Here is an 18706-nt window from a genome sequence, read left to right on the forward strand (position 1 = left end):
CCAACACACGCTCAGCACCCGAAGTGTAATTAAAGGCCAGATGCAAGGATTTCAGTAGTCATGCTTATTCTGTCATGCCCTTTCAACAAGCACAAGTAGATAAAATCCTAAAACATTGAATACTGTTACGCAATTACCCTCCTTGCAAAAATATGTTCAAAAACACTCTCCCATCATTTCGCTCACTATGCTTCTACCCACCAATCCAGCGCCTTCCCTCCTAGCTCTGGGATTTATTAACTCAAGTAAAAGTGATTTCAGTATTTCTACTACAGCAATACTCAGCAGATGTCTAGCATCTATATTTATACAACTCTAGAACTAGTAATAAACACGATTTTTGTATTGCCGCACAACATTTTTTAATGAGACATCATTCCTTGCCTCTGTTTACCAAGAATTACGTTGGCCGCAACTGAGTCCTTCTCCCGTATTATTACACCACATACCAAGAGTTTGGCAAGCTGAGTGGAAACTTCTCGTTATGTGTGAAGGAACGTTTAATGGCCAAGGATCGGTGTATTCTCCCTGTGTCCATGGAGAGCAGGGCTACTCAGACATAGGTGGAAAGGTATCTAACGGGAGGGAAACGCCTGGGACAGCATTTTAGGTGTAAACGCTCAGACTTTCGAGCTTATTTCCATCCACATCCCAACCACAGTGACTTTCACGGGGCTGTGCCAAAGACATTTGTCCAAGACTGAGTGTGTGGTTCTGAGATGACGTCAGATGTCCGGGCAGGCAGCCAACTTCCTATGGAAGTGATTTCAGTATTGCTGAAGTTCAATCTAATTGTATTTATCATACGATTACTTATGTAAGGAGCCAGCAGCTTGCACGGATAGTCTGCATTTTTGAATCTAGTAAAATATGTTTGGAAAATACAAAGAAAGAGATAGATTGAGGTAAACAGAAATCATATTCAAATTTCATGGCTCCCTCCAAAGCCACTTGTTCCAGAAAGGAAAAGATGTTAGCCAAGACAAATTCCATCCTTGCTCAACTGGGCCTTAGCCTATGATGCAAAGCCGAGTATTTTCTCACCTGCAAATTTACAACCATTCCATACCCATAATTACACCCTAAACGTAAAGCCTTGCCCCTTCTACTCATGGTTCTTAATAAGTTCTCACTGCCCCAGGGCTTTTCACAATTTTTTTTTGTTTCTTCCCATTGAGGCCTTTCTCCTAAAGCTTTCCTGTGACGTACAAAAATCTCCAACCAACCAAAAACCAAACAAATTTGAAGACAGTTATGCTACAGGTTAATGAAACAACCATTCTTCTTCACCAACAATGCAACACCAGTACTCTGTAGCCATTCACCTACTGCCTCATTTTTTACCTGAACGTAAAACCGCACACAATCAGGTACCACTAAGCCCTTTGGCGTGACCAGAACACTGGTGGACCCCTGTCCCATGGGCAACAAGCAGCGACACATCAGGTGCGACTATTTTGTAACACACTCATGATTGTAAAATAGTTGTTAGAAACAGAAATAGGAAGCTGATGAAGTTCCTACCGTGTTAAGACAGGACACTGAACTTAATGCATCCAACTCATGCTCAGAGTATTCACAGACTTACATGCTTTAAGATATGCTTTTGAAAGAGAAGAGAAGTAAAACAAATTAATGCAATTCCTCTCCTCCTTCGATGCTCTTTGGGCCTCAGTCTCCTCTCCCAGTTCTCAAGAAGGAAATACACATTCGCAACAGCCCAGCTCAGGTTTCAGATTCTGGCAGAGTGTTTCCAAGGTCCTTTCTGGTCATCCTCCCCTCCTAAACAACAGCTCAGAAGTCCAGTGACGAACAACAACAGAAGGACAGCGGAAAAGGCTCCGTCATTCAGCAGCGCCTGCAGGATTAACTGCATGTGCCAAGGACTATACTGACCATAATCAGATTCCATGGCCACTGCAATCCCACAACTTTTCCATGGAAACCCCCAATTTGTTTCCATAAATTAAATTTTGACTGTTCTCTAAAAGTTTAAATACAGCAGACAAAAAAGAAAATTAATTTAAAAAAAAAAAAAAATCAATTAATCTTTTCCCCTGTGGTATTTTTTGCACAGAACCTATTCACAGTAGTGTTAATCACTTATCACTATGAAATTCTGAAATTTTGAAGAAAATTAATGAAAAGTGTCCATCCAGGTAAGCAACATATTAAGTCAGAGTTCTTTATTATACCAGCCAATGTTTAATAATCTCAAACCTTTCATCCTCATTACAAAATGTTTTTTCATAATTTTCATGTCATAAATGTTAGATGAACATTAACATCTTTCATTTCAAAGCTTATTCTGCTATCTTTACACTTTTGCTTGTGTACCAATTAGTGCTATTTTGCCATTTAGAGCTTCTTAATATTACACACAAACCCTTTACAGTAAGTGATTCACTAGCGTGAATGTTCTATTGTATTAGAAATGCAAAAATTAAGGTGGTCTATGTCAGACTTAGATTTTACAGAATAGCCTCACCCAACGCAAAGAAAACAGAGGAAAAAAAAAACACACCACCAGCCGTACACAAAGGTCACATCGGTCACATCTTTGCCAAACTCCAGCAATTAAAGCTTTTCAAGAAAACTTCTTTAACAGGTAGAAAAACCCAACTTCTTAGTTTTCCTTGCTGCTGTTATCACAACAGCTGACACGTTCTAACTAATTTGGCATGAAGTCTTCAACACAAACCTTATCATTAAATACTTCAGCCTACTTTTAAAAAGAAAAAGAAGTGATCCAATTGCCCAGGATTAGTTGTTTTTTCAAAGCTTTCCCCCATTGCAACCACACTCCCTTTGGGATCGTAACTGAAGCAATCACATAAACAGCTGAATTTCTGCGAGGGCCATGCCCTCACGTGCAGCTTCTTTCACCCCATCCCCAGTCCCCACCTCTCACCAGGACAGCGCCGGCACAGAGGGATGGACACCCCCCCACAGCAGACCCTGACATTCGCCACTTAAACCAGCAGGGAACAAACAGTATTCTGTCAATTCGTTTTGTCAATGTTTGCCAAGACTGGGCCCACATCAAAGTCCAAGACAAAAGCAAACCCCAAAAGAGTAGGAATCAAGAACTACCACTCTGGACTGGCTTTTACCCACAAAAACCAGAAGTTGTGACAAGTCTTATTTGGAAAATTCTAACACAAATCACCACCCTCTGGTTCAGCCCATCTTCAGTCACTTGCAGTTACTTGTCAATGCTTATATACGGAGTGGCTCACACATATATTTATTGTGTGATTCTTCCAGTAAATTAGTATACATAACCTCTATATAGTGGAACCACCTTTTATAATAAGTATCAATAAATAAGATCTTACAGAATTCCACATGATAAAAACAAGATATCAGACCCAAATACTATGCTTTTAAAATACCTCTTGGCTAAATAAGTTCAGAAAAATAGGTCATGAATATAGCCTAAAAATCCTGAACCACCTCACAACACAGAGGAGTCACACAAAGGACAGTTCACAAGTAAACACAGAACAGCAAACATTTCAAATATTGTCCAGTTCTGTTTACAATTTATTTTGTTAACCCACATTTTGCTTTTCTGTTATCATGTTTTAGGACCACAGTTAGGCAGGGAAATAAATAAATAAATAAATAAATAATATATAAAAGATGTAATTTTTAGCAATTTATAACCAGACAGATACTGCCTTCTGAAGAGCAGGCCCAAGGCTGTATGCACAGATCTAACTCTGCTTTCTCCACATATACCTCATGCAATGCAATAAATATGTAGTGTGTGGCTTCATGGCTACATTACAAATACAATACAGTACTCTTCAGTGACCCAGGAGAAGGGAGGCTACACCACATTCTCTCTGTAATTCTTCCACCCCCCGCCAATTGCATTTCCATAATAAATCAGCACTTATTTCACAGAATTTCTGTACCATCTTCTCTCTAAGATATGTAAATAATTTAGTCAACAGTAACACATTATGCAATTTATTCTCAGCCAACAGCACAGCCCTCGTTAGGTGCAATTCATGGGAAGAAGCAGTTAATTATGGTAATTCATCTGCAGACCTAGGTGAGCAATTTCACTGTTATTCTGCTATCCTACTTAATATGCATACGCTGTATAAGAGCAGTTAAATGGCAACTTTCAAAACTGACATCCCAAGCTCTGATTCTATAACGAGCTCTGAGCCCAGGTTTAAAGGCAGAGCTACAGTAAACACGGCTTCTGGGAGGCGAAGGAGTCGATTTACACAAAACAACTTGCATGATCAGGGTTTAAGGTAGTCTACTGAATAGACCTCTACAAGATCCTAGAAATAATTCTATGCTATTGTATTGTATTTGTGGAATGGTATGTGATCATATAATTAGAGATCATATAGTACATTCACACAAAGAATACTTTAGGGCTTGCCAGGGAGGGGTGGGGGGGAGCTCTTTTAAAAAAGGAAATTACATTATCTGGAAATTCAGAGCTAATCTCGACAACTCAGAAATGCTACCAGAAAGCTCTTCCTTCACAAACTTTAGAGGAATACATTTCAGGTCTGACTTCTGCCTGCGGAAGAACTAATTCCAAACAAAAACCAGCTGAGGTTTTCAGTCAGATAGCTTTAAAATATTAAAAGTCTAAACAAAGTATTTAAGAAAATAATCTGAAATATGTGTTAATGTTAATTTAAAAAAAAAAAAATCTAAACAGCAGCTCTATGATTGCAATGATGGGGAACAAAGACAGCATTTGGTTCAGAACCAACACCGAAAGCAGCGCTCTGGACAGGTGTAAGAAAAATACCACCTTTGGCAGGTAAATCAGAGGAGAGGAGTAAAGTATGGGCAGGTCTCAACGAGATGCAGGAGCGTGGCCACGTCCTGGAGAAGCGCTGTGCTGAAGCACGTACTGCTTCAGCCCTCCGTCTGGGGGAAGGCTCCAGCCTGCTCTCTTGCCAACCCAGCCCAGAGGCCGTCTGGACCGTCCTCCCCAGGAAACCTCCCTCAGGTCAGCTTGAGCAGCAGCACCAACAGCCTGACCCACCACCCGCTCCCTGCGCGTCTTAGCACGTGCCTTGAAATAGAAGTCCTTGATCTTGGGGCTCTTGCTCACTGCACCTCGCCTCCACCCTTTCCTGGCCTCTCTGCAGACTCCACCGATGCCTAAATGATCCAACTTGGAACATTTGAAGAGCATACAACTACCAAAGGGCAGCCTTCTGCCAAATCCCTTCCCTCCCAAGGGATGCACATTAAACAGTTCAAAATCACGGAAGCCCCACTCGTTTTGGAGAACCGACAGTCAACTCAGTCCAGTTTGTACGCACAGCGCTGGTCTTCAGCCACAAACTGGGCCTAGAAACCTGCAAGCCCCACCTCAGTTAAAAATTTTAAGTCATAATACCTTTAGATAGTCACTGCTTTAATGATACAAGGCACAGAATTTTTACACGAGCGTCCCAAAGGTCTCGGCGGAGCACACGTCCAAGATGCAGACACACAGATGGACAGTCAGACAGTTTTAATTTTAACCTTACACACTTTGATATAGCCGCAGGACTAGAACATTAGTGGTGTCTAACTTGTTTATGTCTGACTACATATGCTAGAATGTGTTTTGCCAATACTTATAGCTCAAATAAAAAACAGTGTTCAAACAGCACAAAACTTCATAAACCAAATAAACAACACATTGCAAATGTTTAAGTCTTCCAAGCAAAGGCTACTTCCATAAATTTCAACATTTAAACTGGCAGCAAAACATTTCAGACGCAGAAACAAATGACGGGCTAAAAAACACTACGCTCGTCATTATCATCATTTTAAACGGTTCATTTTTCTGTTCTCTTGAAACACGCATGGCGCTCAAATTATAACTGAACAAATGTACATATCCCTAGCTATTTAAAACAAAAAAAAAAATATGGAAACATTAAATTTAAATCTTTTTGCTTAACCCAAGACTAGAAAACTGTCAGCCCCCAAAATTAGTTTCATAGAGCCTTAATGCATCTGAAAATGGCTTAGTTGCTGAACACGACAGGAAAATTCTGAAATACAGGGAAACCCTTTCCCTTAGCACGCACACTAATATTTTTCTTTCCTGAAGGCTGGATGATTTCCAGAGAACCTGAATTGACTTCAATTGAATGATAATATATTTCTTACGGGGAACATCTAGACTGCCTCGGAATACAAGAAAATGGTTCAACTAAGAAACAGCTTCACTCAGCTCTTCTAAAAATACCCAAGGATCACAGTTAAAAGTGATTTTCTTTAACAATTAGGGCTTGACTAGACCAACAGCTATATCTGCTGATATATAGATATGTATTACACTAAATAGGAATGACACACTGTTTCTGGAGTCATTCCAAAAAGATGTGAACAGACTACAAATTCTTGCTTTTAACTTCAAGCCATGGTACCTAGCAAGTGTCAATACATTCTTGTAAAGTTTAAGGGATTTATTAAGGTATTAGCAGGATTTTCTTTTTAAATTAACCAGAGGATACTTCTCAGTGTAGAATATGGTGGCAATAAGAAAAGTCACCATATAAAAGCATGATTTACAACAGCAAAATCCAAATGTATGCAACTTTAAGTATTCTTCCCAAACTGAAGAGATTTCCCAAAATTAAAACACCCCCTAAAATATCATTTTCCAGCAGATGAAAAATTTCCAAACACCATATAAAAACAAGACAATATAACAGAAAGCTTGTGCTCCTCAGCCTCGGAAGCAGTCTAGCTGCGCTCACCAGGACCACAATTTATTGTAGACCATCGATACCTAGCAAAGGGCATTAAAAAAGTTTTCATACCAGCTTGTAAATCCACTTAGCTATAAATTTATATACAAGAATCTTTTAGGAAGTTATTAAGGAAGACCTGCTCAAACAAATCTGTAAGCACACGACACAGCTCACATCACCACTTACGTCTGTTCTGTACATGGACAAACCAGAGCAGTCAAGGCAGGATGAGAAACACGATCCTCACCTCCATAAGGCTGGTGTCAGGCTGGCTTAGCTCTCAGCTGGCCCTGTGCAGTCTACACAGATTTTGTCTGACAGCAAAGCTCACAGATGTAGTCCACAGCCCACCCTTACCTATTACAGGTTCATTCCTATGGATAAGCTGTAGTTTACTGCCACCTTCATGGTAACCACACAGGCGTTTGTGGAGTCATGCTGTAAACTGGTTTGGCAAAGTCACTTAAATACCCCCCCCAAAACAGCAGTAGTTTTTAACTCTATTCTTCTAGAGATTCTGTTTGTAGGACCAATAAACCACTGTAGCGGCACGGCAGATGCTCAATAAACCGTGGCAGAGGTTAGTAACTTTCTTTCCAGACAGAAAAGTTCACAGAGCTCCAGCTGCAGCTTTTGCTCCAATGTCCCCATTCCACCAAGGGCAGGGCCAGGTTGTGGGTCCCACCACCCCCACTCCCATCTGTCGCAGGGACAAGCTTGTGTAGCTGTGCTCCGAAACCCTCCCCTGAAGTGGCTCCACCAAGAAAGTTCAGCTTTTCCCTACAGAAGAGCTGCCAGGGTCTGGAAAAAGCAAGTGCAGGAATCTATTGCAACTTCATATAAGGCTGCATTTCCGCATCAGTAAGGACACAAACACACCTAACTTTATGAATCAAGTAGCCTAATTTGAACAGGGTTTTTCATCATGCATGGGCTCTATCAGAAAATATTCCCAATGTGAAGGACCACATTTTGTCCAACAGAAAACTAGAAGACAAGTACAAAACCTGTGAACACAAAAAGAGCACCTGCCTAATCTAAAATCTCCAAGTAAGCAGAGGCTGAAAAATAAAACACAAGCCACTTTACACTGCTACACAGCCTTTCACCAGAAGATCCTCAGAGCACTGAACTGGTCTGAAAACAAAAAGCCTGTTAGGTATTAAATCACTGGTGTATGGGTAAATTTGTTAATCCATTTGCTAAGGTCACACAGTGGCAGAAATAGCAGATAATCCTGACACCAGCTTTCTGTCCTAATCGTCATGCAGACAGAAAATCTTCAGTGATGTAAACTAAAGTAACTACAGTTATCTGTTACATACAGGTATATTAGGTCAACTCAGAAAAGCAAAATTGTGGGTATGGGGAGCAGATGTGTGTCTCTGGGGATCCACTGTGTATCTAGACAAACCTCTGAAATGTAGGGAGAGAATTTACAACCAAAAAGTAAGTGGATAATTCCCTCTGTTCAGGTAGTCCCTATGAAGGGACTGTGTACACAAACTGCAGCCATGCTCAAAAATAAAAGGCTGAAAACCTTGAACTGTAACCCACAGGATATATTCCATTACTGTACAGTACCCACATTAGGGCCCCAAAAGCTTGCCATTCATTCTGTATTGAAATTAAAGCAGTATTTCACAGATTGACTGTAAGCCACCAGAACTGGGAAGCCTTCTAATACCAAAGGGCAGAGAGACACAGAGCTGACATTGTCAACACGCAGTCAAGAGAGCCATGATAATTTCTATCAGCTTTAAAATTTCTACCGGCTTGAGTGACATTCCATGTGAAAGCATCCTGGTAATACCTGCTATGAAGCTCTGGCAATTCAAGACTATTTTGGTGAACACTCTCGTATTGATATAAAATACACTGCAAGCACCAATTTCTGAAGAGGAAAAAGCAAGACTATGAGCCGACAAAACGAGAAAAACTTATTCTATGAAATAAAAGTACTGAACCAGACAGTGAGCTACACTGGCATTACTAAGATGGACTAAAAGCAACAATAAAATCCTTGTAGTCAGCGAAGACTAAACTTTCTGTTCTTGCTTAGGCAAACTCACAGCAATTTCGATGGGATTCTCCCCAGATATGGCTGGATGACAACACCCACAGCCTCCACGTGCCAAGTTTGCCCCTGTAGCCAGGCTCTACTGCATCCATCTTAGTTATACTGCACATACTCTGATTACAGGAATTTATAAACAGCAAGAGGAACTTACAGGTGTACCACAAAACTGGGACTTCAGTAGAGATGATGTTCACTGTTATCACCTGAAGTATCAACAGGTTTGAGGCAAAGGACTTACATATTTGAAAGACTTTCAAGCAAAAACCTTTTACTGACTTTCTCAAAAGTACATCTTGCATTTTCTCTGTTCCAAACACATCTATTTCAGAGCAAAAATATAAGCCTGCTACCCATAGGTTTCACTGGGCAACAAGGTACAAAAGTTTATGATGCATTAATCTCTTCCGTTTATTTTATTAGGTTCTGGATAACAAAACACCAAATACAAGTAGTGCTTCAATATCAAGCAACAGAGTATCTCCTATATTACATGTTTTCTAGATATGAACTCTTTAAAGACAATCTTCGAGCTCCGAAGTCGCGACTCCGCATTCATCCATGCGGCACAGGACGAAGGCGCTTGTGCGCACGTACCAGCTCGAGATCTCAGAGCTGTGTTTGTTCACCCAGAACAATGGGGCATCTGACTTGTCAGCACTACCCACAATAAAAACAATAAGATAAGGCTGCCACTGATTTCACCATGACTGACTTCGGTTTTGCTAATTTTCAATCACAATGTCAATAAAAACGTATTGCATAAAATCCTTTAGTTTAAAAAGCCCAGAGCTAACCTCACAGCACGCTGAGGTTCTCACTCAAACTTTCTGCACTCATACTAAACACACCAACTCTCCCCAAAGCCTCCCTCTGACTTCATCAAGAGTTGGACCAACACTTTACACCTAAAGCCAAGATCATTTTTATCAAGTGGAGGTACTGCCAAAATTTGTCCCCTCTGTCTCCCACCCTGCGTGCCTGTCACAGCTGCCCCCCTCCCCACAGGCCAGTCCCTCGCTCCCCTCTGCTTGGTGCCAGCACCACAGCCTCAAAAATGGGGTTTCCTCAGCAGTCCTGCAGCTTTTGCGCCGCCAAAGACCCAACTTGGTTTAAAGAATTAAGAAAAGAACATATAGGGAGAATGCAAAAGTCCAAAATGAGAAAAAGAGAGAAAGTCCAGGGAGAAAAACAAAAGGGGGGGTGGATTAGAAAAATCAAATAAAGCCTTAGGAAGGGATAATAATAAAACAATGCAAGTGTCTCAGGGCTGAGACAAAACACCCCGGTATATTATTAACACACTAATTTGCCACACTGGTGCTACAGCAGGGACAAGGCAGCAGAGCCAAGCAGAGAGGGCACGACCACGCCGACTGTTGCAAGGGGTTAATTTTAGAAAGAAAAAGGAGTACAATCTTGCATCACTTGTGTTTTAATTACGCAGGGAAGGCCTGGGGGGTTATTTTAATCACACAGAATAGCAGTAGGCCAAACAGCACCCAACTAACAAATAAAAGCACACAGCAATCTGCACAGGGGACTACATTACAGCTCCAAACTTTCACCATTTACAGTAACATTAATGCAACTGAAATCTGACTAACCTGATCTCTGAACACGTTTTTTAAACAGTGCATTTCTTTTCACCTTGAAAAAAATGTGTTTCACAAGCGAGTGGTTTCACAAACCACAGCTGGGAGAGTGGGGGGCACACAAAGCACACAAATAAGATTTTACACATTCTAACACCATCTTCCTGGAGCTCGTCAGCACTGTTTGACACACACAAGTCTTGCTGCTGGCAGTCTCAGCAATTTAAAACAGAGAATCTCAGCCTACATCACGGACATACTCTTGACACTGCACTGCACAGACCCTCCGAGTCTCTCCTATGAAGTCATCCATAGTGTCAAAGAGTCAAAACATATCAAAAGTGTTTTCCATGGCTACCTCTGAAAGTTTCCACCCCTTTATCCTTCATTTAATGTTTTAAATTCTTCTTGGCATTTCTGCCAATACAGCCAGGATCTTTCCCAGTCCAGTTTTGTTCCCAGTACATACAAGCAGCCAGTATGTGTCTAACGCAGGACCCCAGCTCTGTCCCAGGCACTGGGGCAATGAGAGGAGACTGATGGGAATATTCAGTTTGGGGCTTCCACCACCAGCACACAGAACCACAGAGAGAGCAGAGGTTCATTTTCAGGACACGAGCAATGCCCATATATTTTTACCAGAAAGTGATATATCTGGGGGGGCTGTGGTGCCCAAGCACCCCAATGGCATGACAAATCAAGGAGGCTTTTTGTTTATTTATTTATTTTTTTTAAGAGAACAGACCCTTAAAGCTTAATTTCTAATGTACTTAGTGTGTACTATACATATCATAAGGAGGAACCGTACAAAGGCCCTTGATGAACCAGAAATAAATAATCCATATCAAAATAACCTTGCATGCATAGACAGTAGAGGAACCAACATGGACTTTGCCAACAGTAAGATAAACACATTGATATTGCTAATGTAATCAACAGCCATTCAGAATCTGCCCTGGAAGGCGGTAACAGAAATAACAAAGTATTTTTCTTACAACTCAAACAATTGTGATAAATATTTACTATAATGGTGAAAGTTGTCAAAAAATTAGTTGGTTTCAATTAATCAGCTACATTTAGATATCCGTTCTTGCGATCAGATTAAGCTCAAAAAAACTGCTTAGTACGCTGTTTCATTGTATTTTTGCTTTAAGTTTTATCTCAATTCAACATAAGGATGTTTCATATTCCTCACTTTTTTCATCTTGCACAGCACTAAAAATTTACAGTCTCAATAAGACACACCAGAACATGAAATCTAGCTGTGCATCTGAAATAAAGTGAAAAATCGGGTACCACGTCTGTATCAGTAAAACATCCACATTTATACAGCGAGTATAGAGCTTCTCTATACCCCAGGTCTGTTGTATTGGCTATGGGAAACAACTAAGCCATTGCTACACCAAGATATGTTTCTAGCACAATTTATTTGTCGGCAACATTAATAGATGGTTTGCCAACACTGTTCTTCATTTCCCTCCATCCACATCTGTGCTAACTTTGCTTTAAAAGTACATTAAAATTATTAAATCTGAACAAATGTAACCCCAAAGTAAATATGTTACAGATCGACAAATATCATAATGGCAAAAATCCATATTTTTACAAAGCACTTCCTAATTAAAATTTACCACTAAGATTCTATTTAGGAATGCGTGTTTGTGTTAATATCCAAGCAAAAATTTCTGCACTTAGAAGAATGTTGACATCAGTACAAAAATTAGCTGTGATTCATTGTTTAACAGTTGTCTTCCCTTCGCAGAACACCGCAGACTGAAGGACATATTGCCAAACTGAAAGCACCAATACTTCCTTTAACCTAATACAGGACAAATAAATACACTTCAACAGCTACTAAATCTTGCACGTCCTACTTTTTTGACCCAGATCTCTTGTTATTTCCCCCATAGGTCTATGCAATATCAAAACTATTTTCCCCCATAAATTTAGACAACCTAAAAGAGGAAAAGTTCTCATCATTTCTGTGAGCTAAACAGACTTGGAAGCAGGGAGGAGGGTCAAATGACACACTCACTTCTGTTAACATCAATTGGTATTTTAAGGTAAAGTTTTCAGCCACACTTAACACTCTCCCAACTGCTGAAACTAATGGTAAAAGCCCTCATTTGTTCCAACAAGACTGTAAGTTAGACAAATATCAATGACAAATGAAAAATAATTAAATCTTTTTATTGCTATTTTTACAAGGCAAAACTGTCTTCTCAGAAGTCATGCTGACACTTGAGCATTAATCAGCCTGTCCGATGAACACACACACACACACAAAAAAAAAAAAGCTATAAAACTTGTTATTCCTCTCCTTGGCCAGTCTGGACTACTTCTTCCAGGAAATCAAACTGTCTCCTCTTTGCCTGGTATTTTTACGGAACGATCAGGGGACTGAAATTCACCTTGCATGTGCAAATTCCCAGGCAAATTCCCAGCTCAGTCTGCTGGCGACAGATCACCCATGTGAAGAGCCTGAATTTTAACACTGCTAATGTCAAATCGATGCAACTTTTAGGACAGGTTACACTTAAGGCTCTACAGCTTGACAATTTATGTGGTTTTGGTGCTAGGCACAGTACTCAGCACTACATTTTCATGAATAGTAAATATTTGACCCTCAACTCATAACCTTGGAAAAAGGCTCCACAAATAGGCTGTACAGAGATCTTTTCTGTATGCTCTATAGCCGCTGCCAGCAGGCACGTAGCTGTGTACAGAACGGGAAAGTTTCCAGAGTTGCTTTCACAGTCCTAATTCATAAAAATCTACCATGGGCCTGACGTCAGTGGGGTTCGGTGGGAGCTCTGCCTGCAGCTGGGGAAGCCACCAAACCATTTCCCAAGCCCACCAAGGGGTTAAAAGGAGTACCAGCCTTAGCTGCAGAGACAGCTGCTTGTTTGCCTTGCCAGGCTGGCAAAACCATGGCCCCCTGAGGGGGAAGCGAAGGGCTTCTGCTCACATCACTCCAGCTACCACTTCTAGTAACGCACCTCCAGTCATCTGACATAACACACGGTGTGTCTGCGTATGGCCCTTGGTTGTAGAGAGAATGTCTCTCTAATACTCGCTTACATTGAAGAGAAACTGAAGTGAATCCTAGTCCATAAAAGATAAAAAAGAAAAAAAAAAAAACACAACACAACTGTTTTTTTTCTCTGGATGATTCTAGTTTTTTTACTGCTAGACATAACTAACAAACAAAACTGCTCCTCTGCAACATGGAGACCTAAGAATTACAACAATGAACACGAGTACACAACATAGCCTTTTACTAATACAGCTCTCAGAAAGAAACAGAAACTACACCCTCACAGGAGTCTGCAAAAGCCAGCAAACCACACGCAAGACTTGATTTTTAGAAACGCTAAGCACATGCAGAAACTGCCAACTTCACACGCAACTGTGGGGACTTGGCATCTTTGAAAATGTGACTGTGTCAATATCTTACTTTACAGACACCAGTTTACGCTTTGAAGAAGAGTCACAAACCCAGTGCCCTGGCAGCTCAGAGCCGCACGGGGCAGGACAGGCACTGAACCAGCTCCAGGGTGCCCAGGCCGACACCCAGCCTGCCTGCGCTACTCGTCCTGAAAAAAGGACCTATTAGCCTGATAGCACACCTAGGTATATTGCTTCTGATAGTCAAGCTAACTTGTTTAGAAGGACCTCAGTATGTCTGTGTAGCACTGAATTACACCACATACACTTACATTCGAAGACCAAGAGCTGAGTCTCTGAACGACACTGCATACACTGGCTGAGACAACTCTCTAAAACTCCTCATCACTTTGGAGGTTCTTTCAGTAGGTTTTCCAGAAAGCTACACCAATCCACTGAGCCTTTTTGTTATCATTTCTACAGGAAAGAAAATATTCCCTAAAGTCTTTCCAGCATTCAGCCCATGCAACCAAGCAAGTGAGCAGGGTAAGCTGCAACACCTGCGATTTCACTCCTTGGTTGGCCAAGCCAGCTAGATCCTACACACCCAACTGGTGTCTGCATTTTCCCCCCCGTGGTTACACAACCTCTGGCTTGGAATGACCACGTATTTCTTACCAAGTAAGAATTCTGTCAAGGCTCCTCAGTGATATAGAATATGAGAGTTTAAAGGATGTCACAGAAAACTAGGTCATAAAGCATTTAAAAAAAAAAATCAATGGAGGTAAGCTAAGTCACGGTTCTATAGATCCTTCAGAACCAAAGGAAAACTCAACTTGAGCTCAAACACAGCCATGAAGACTCCACGGCATTTTGTATTAACAATTTCAGTCTTGTTTTCATTACAAGAAGGAAGAAAAGGGCCTCCTCATCTTGGATTAGATACCACAAGGCAGAACACTAATGAGGAGACATTCACAGTTTTCACGCAAAGTGACGGAGTCATTTCCAGACCAGACTTCCATACTTTTTCACTCAACCTATCAACTCCCACAAAGTGACAGCTATGCTGCCTTGTCTTCACTACTTTTTACAAGTTAGATAACTCAATTTTGCAAAATCATTAGGAAGAAAAACATTTCTTATTTCTTATTTCATTGTCATACTTGGAGGAAACCAATTCAGAGGCTACTCTGCTTGGGATCGCTGGATGAACCTTTTTCTACTACAGTCACTCTTCTCATTACGCAACTTTACAGAAATTAAGACCATCTAACTTCATACTGCAGTGCTTAGAAGGCTGCATGCATTTGGGACTAGTGTAGCTAAATCAATAGCAGGAACATAGGGACTGTTTCTTCATCATCTGTTAATTTGAAAGTATTACATTAATGCTGCAGTGCAACTCAGTAACACTGAAAAGAGCTGCCAGTCATAGTTCCAAATGGAAAACTTTTGACACTTCCTCACCGAACACAAATTTATATTTAAAAATGAGCATGCAATGAGCATATTCTCACAGTAGTCACTTTTCGTAGGAGCCAAACACGCGTAATCACAGAGTGTGCACACACACTTTCACTTCTCTCCCAATCTGCAGCTACTTGCACTAGCTGATGTTTAGGGCTTTATATATAGTCATTACTACACCCTATACTCTGTATGCATATGCACACGCAAACACACGTGCTAAGGATGGTCAGTACCCATAACAGTATCACAATTCTCAATATAAACAACATGAATTAGACTAAAAATAAGTTCTACTTCAGCATGGTAGATTTCAGTATCACAATATTGCAGTATTGACACAACACAGTCCTGCAGAACACCCTGTCCTCACCCTCCTCTCCAAAGCAGAGGTAGAACCACTTTACAACCTCCCTATCCTGGTTCAGAAGGGAAAGAGCTGGTGGTAGGTTTGTGTCTGTCTCTCCTCTGCTTTCCAGCAGCGTCCTCTCCAGCCAAGGTATCAGAATTCACATGAGCGGCTATGAGTCCAGGAGAAGGTAAGAGACAGGCAAAGCACACAAAAACTGGGGGGTGGCTGTCTCTTGGGCTCCAGAGGAACAGAGGGACGGGATTAGCGAAGAAAAGGTGTCACGCCTGCCACTGCCTCACCTTTCCCCAAAACGCTTAACAGCACTGTGATACCAAAAAGTATCAGTGTCATGAAAGATTCACAGCCTATTGCCCACCACTAACACAAAACACGGTTCACTTCTGTGAGCAGCTTCACAGACATCTGCAGAGCGTATTCAACTGAGCTAGACCGCCAGTGTTCACAGGGTTGTGTTTCGTTACAGGACTTCCTGACTTGTGCACGATTACATCCTTGTAGGATGTGGGTCTTCACTGCCACTACAACAGCAAACACATTCTGACTCAAATGGGAAGTCCACGTTAAATTAAATTCCAGAACCAAAATCAAGTTAGGTAAAATAACTCAGTTTGCTTTACATTATTCAGATCTGTCCTTTCTAACTAAAAAATATTACCTGAAAACAACATTATAAGCAACTTTGACCATTTCCCCTAATCCATCCAGAACCTCTTTATGCTTAGGGCTGTAGCGTTTCTCAGCATCAAACTCTTTCATGATGGGAAAATGACTATGAAGTACCGCTGTTGGGTACTTAGCACTTATACCATGCCTTACAACTTCAAAGCGTTACACAAACATCAATAATTACCATATATAGAGTAAAACTGAAAGAAGTATTCATATAAAAAAAACTCACAAGGGGAAAAAATCATAACTACCCGTTTCAAGGGGAAAAAAGCTTAAGCAACAGAATCTCCTGTAATTATTGCATTATTTATGCTACACACATACTTTATGGCCGTACGCGTTTAAACGAACAAAAATCATAAACTCTTGCATAGTCTAAAAAAAAAGAAAAAAATCTCCAAAGCCAAACCCCAACTCCTTTCATACATTTAAATTACATTTCCTTCCCCTTTCCTGGTGGAGTGAGAACTAAGTCTTCTGCAGGTGTTCCAAATAACAGTTTGGGAGGCACTGCCACCACCTTCTCAAGACATGGTACCACATGAACCCTGTTCTCACGGAGACAAATCCACCTTCCCCTAAGAAAGCTTAAGACAGGGACAACGTACAGGCCCAGGTGATCTTAGGTACATATCACAATACATTGCTATTCCATTAGATACCAACCAAAATAAGAAAAATTACTATGAGAAACCACAGAAAGTTTGTTATGATCATTTTTAGGGCACCACCTGCACCCCAAGCACCACTGCCGTAACAGCATGGCCCTTTTTTTCCACGGCTAAGAGGAAAAAAAAAACCTCCATATGCTCATTGACATACACCTATCCACTTGCTTAAACCTGGGGACACACAGAAGAGTTTATGGGATCAGTCCTCATTCAAAACATGTTCCGAAAAGACGGTTAACGTACACAAGTCCAAAGGAAGGCCTCAAATCCAGCATGAGCCTCATGCAGATACAGGTTGCTCGGAGCAAGGCAATGGCCCAAAACTGCCCAGTGCACCCAAAAGCCAAACATCAATTTTGCAAATGGTGCCCTCTCCCTCAAACGGGCACAAACCACAGTCCCAGTCAACACCCAAAGGGTAGAGACAGTAAACACCAAAGGATCTTCTTAATACGCTCAATGTGCTCATTTGTTTTAGTACTGCAGGACAGGAGAGTCAGACAAGCCCAGAAATACAATTTTTTTTTAATACAACAAAGACTTGGTTTTCCTCATCATACCTTCCATGCCTTCATAATAAAGAGGGAATATGTTTTGTGATCCCCTCATAAATCAGTTAGGAATTTGATTTACACAGACAGGAAAACGAGGAAGTTGAGCACACCAGAGAATAGTAAAAACTTCACCAGCAAACTTCACTTTCCCACACAGCGACCTACAAACCAAACTTTCCTCCAGACTCACGTGTCATCTGCAGCAACAAGCCTCTGCCATAAAGCACATATAAAGTTTGGTGTTCAGGGAATAAAGCAAAAGAGAAGCGAGGGGAGACTTTATTCTCTCCAGCTGCCTTAAAAGGAAATTCGGGTGATGAAAGATTAAATTCACCTGGAACAACACGAGAAGTTTAACCCTTTAGGGGGTGCAACAATAATAAGCCACATGTCGTGCTATTGCAGGACCTATATCCTTCTACCAAGAACATTTATACATCGCATCAACCATGCAAGCTCGTCTAGAAGGCGCAACTCGCTATTTACACTGGGGTTTCGGACAGGGATAAGCCCAGCAAAAGCAAGCCCCTGTGAAGTGCAAAAACCTTGGGTTTTTTCCCCCAAATCAGGCCCACTCCCTGCCACCGCAGGGTATTTCACATTCCACCCCGAACTTCGCAGAAAAACTGATCAATAACTTCACTGCTTCGCCCTGGGGGTGGAAGGGGCAAACATGGGGTATAGCCCATGTGTGTCCCCCCTCCAAGCAACGGCCGGGCCCCCCCAAACCCCGCGTTCTTCCCCCTTCCCCTCCCCCCATAAGTAAATATGCAGGGAGGGGGAGGGGAAGGCGCTTTTCCACACAAATCGGGCTAAAAATAGGCCGCTCGCCACGGCTCCCGTGTGCCACTCGCTGCCGAGACCGGGCCCCCCCGCCCCATTAAATCCTTTTAAAAAAAATATTTAAAAAATGAAGCCGGGTGGGGGAGGGGAGGGCAGCAGCACGGAGGGGGGAGGGGAAGCGGGGTGCCGTTTGCTTAAGAAAATAAAACAAACACGTAGCCCACCCCAACTCAGAACCACGGCAGCACCCACCCCCCCCATCCCCCCGCACCCCACAAGCATTAATTAAAACGGGAGAGTGGGTGAGGGGGGGCGGCAGCGGGCGTTCGGCGGGTGCCCATCCCCCAACCGCCTCCAACCGCCACAAACAGGGCGCCCTGCCCCCCC

The 18706-nt window shown here is 41.7% G+C and overlaps 1 protein-coding gene across 5 annotated transcripts in view; it reads right to left on the minus strand.

The window, feature by feature from the left end:
* Positions 1-18706, minus strand: part of TBL1XR1 (TBL1X/Y related 1) — a 114031-nt gene that overhangs the window by 94715 nt on the left and 610 nt on the right. For 2 of the 5 annotated variants that reach the window (XM_071812583.1, XM_071812584.1), the window contains exon 2: positions 17727-17870. The exons of the other annotated variants lie outside the window; for them this stretch is intronic. The gene's annotated coding sequence lies outside the window, so the exon portion shown is untranslated. The remainder of the gene's footprint in view (positions 1-17726; positions 17871-18706) is intronic. 5 annotated transcript variants of the gene reach the window in all.

Source organism: Patagioenas fasciata, chromosome 9 (assembly GCF_037038585.1).
Source record: "Patagioenas fasciata isolate bPatFas1 chromosome 9, bPatFas1.hap1, whole genome shotgun sequence".
Taxonomy (NCBI): domain Eukaryota; kingdom Metazoa; phylum Chordata; class Aves; order Columbiformes; family Columbidae; genus Patagioenas; species Patagioenas fasciata.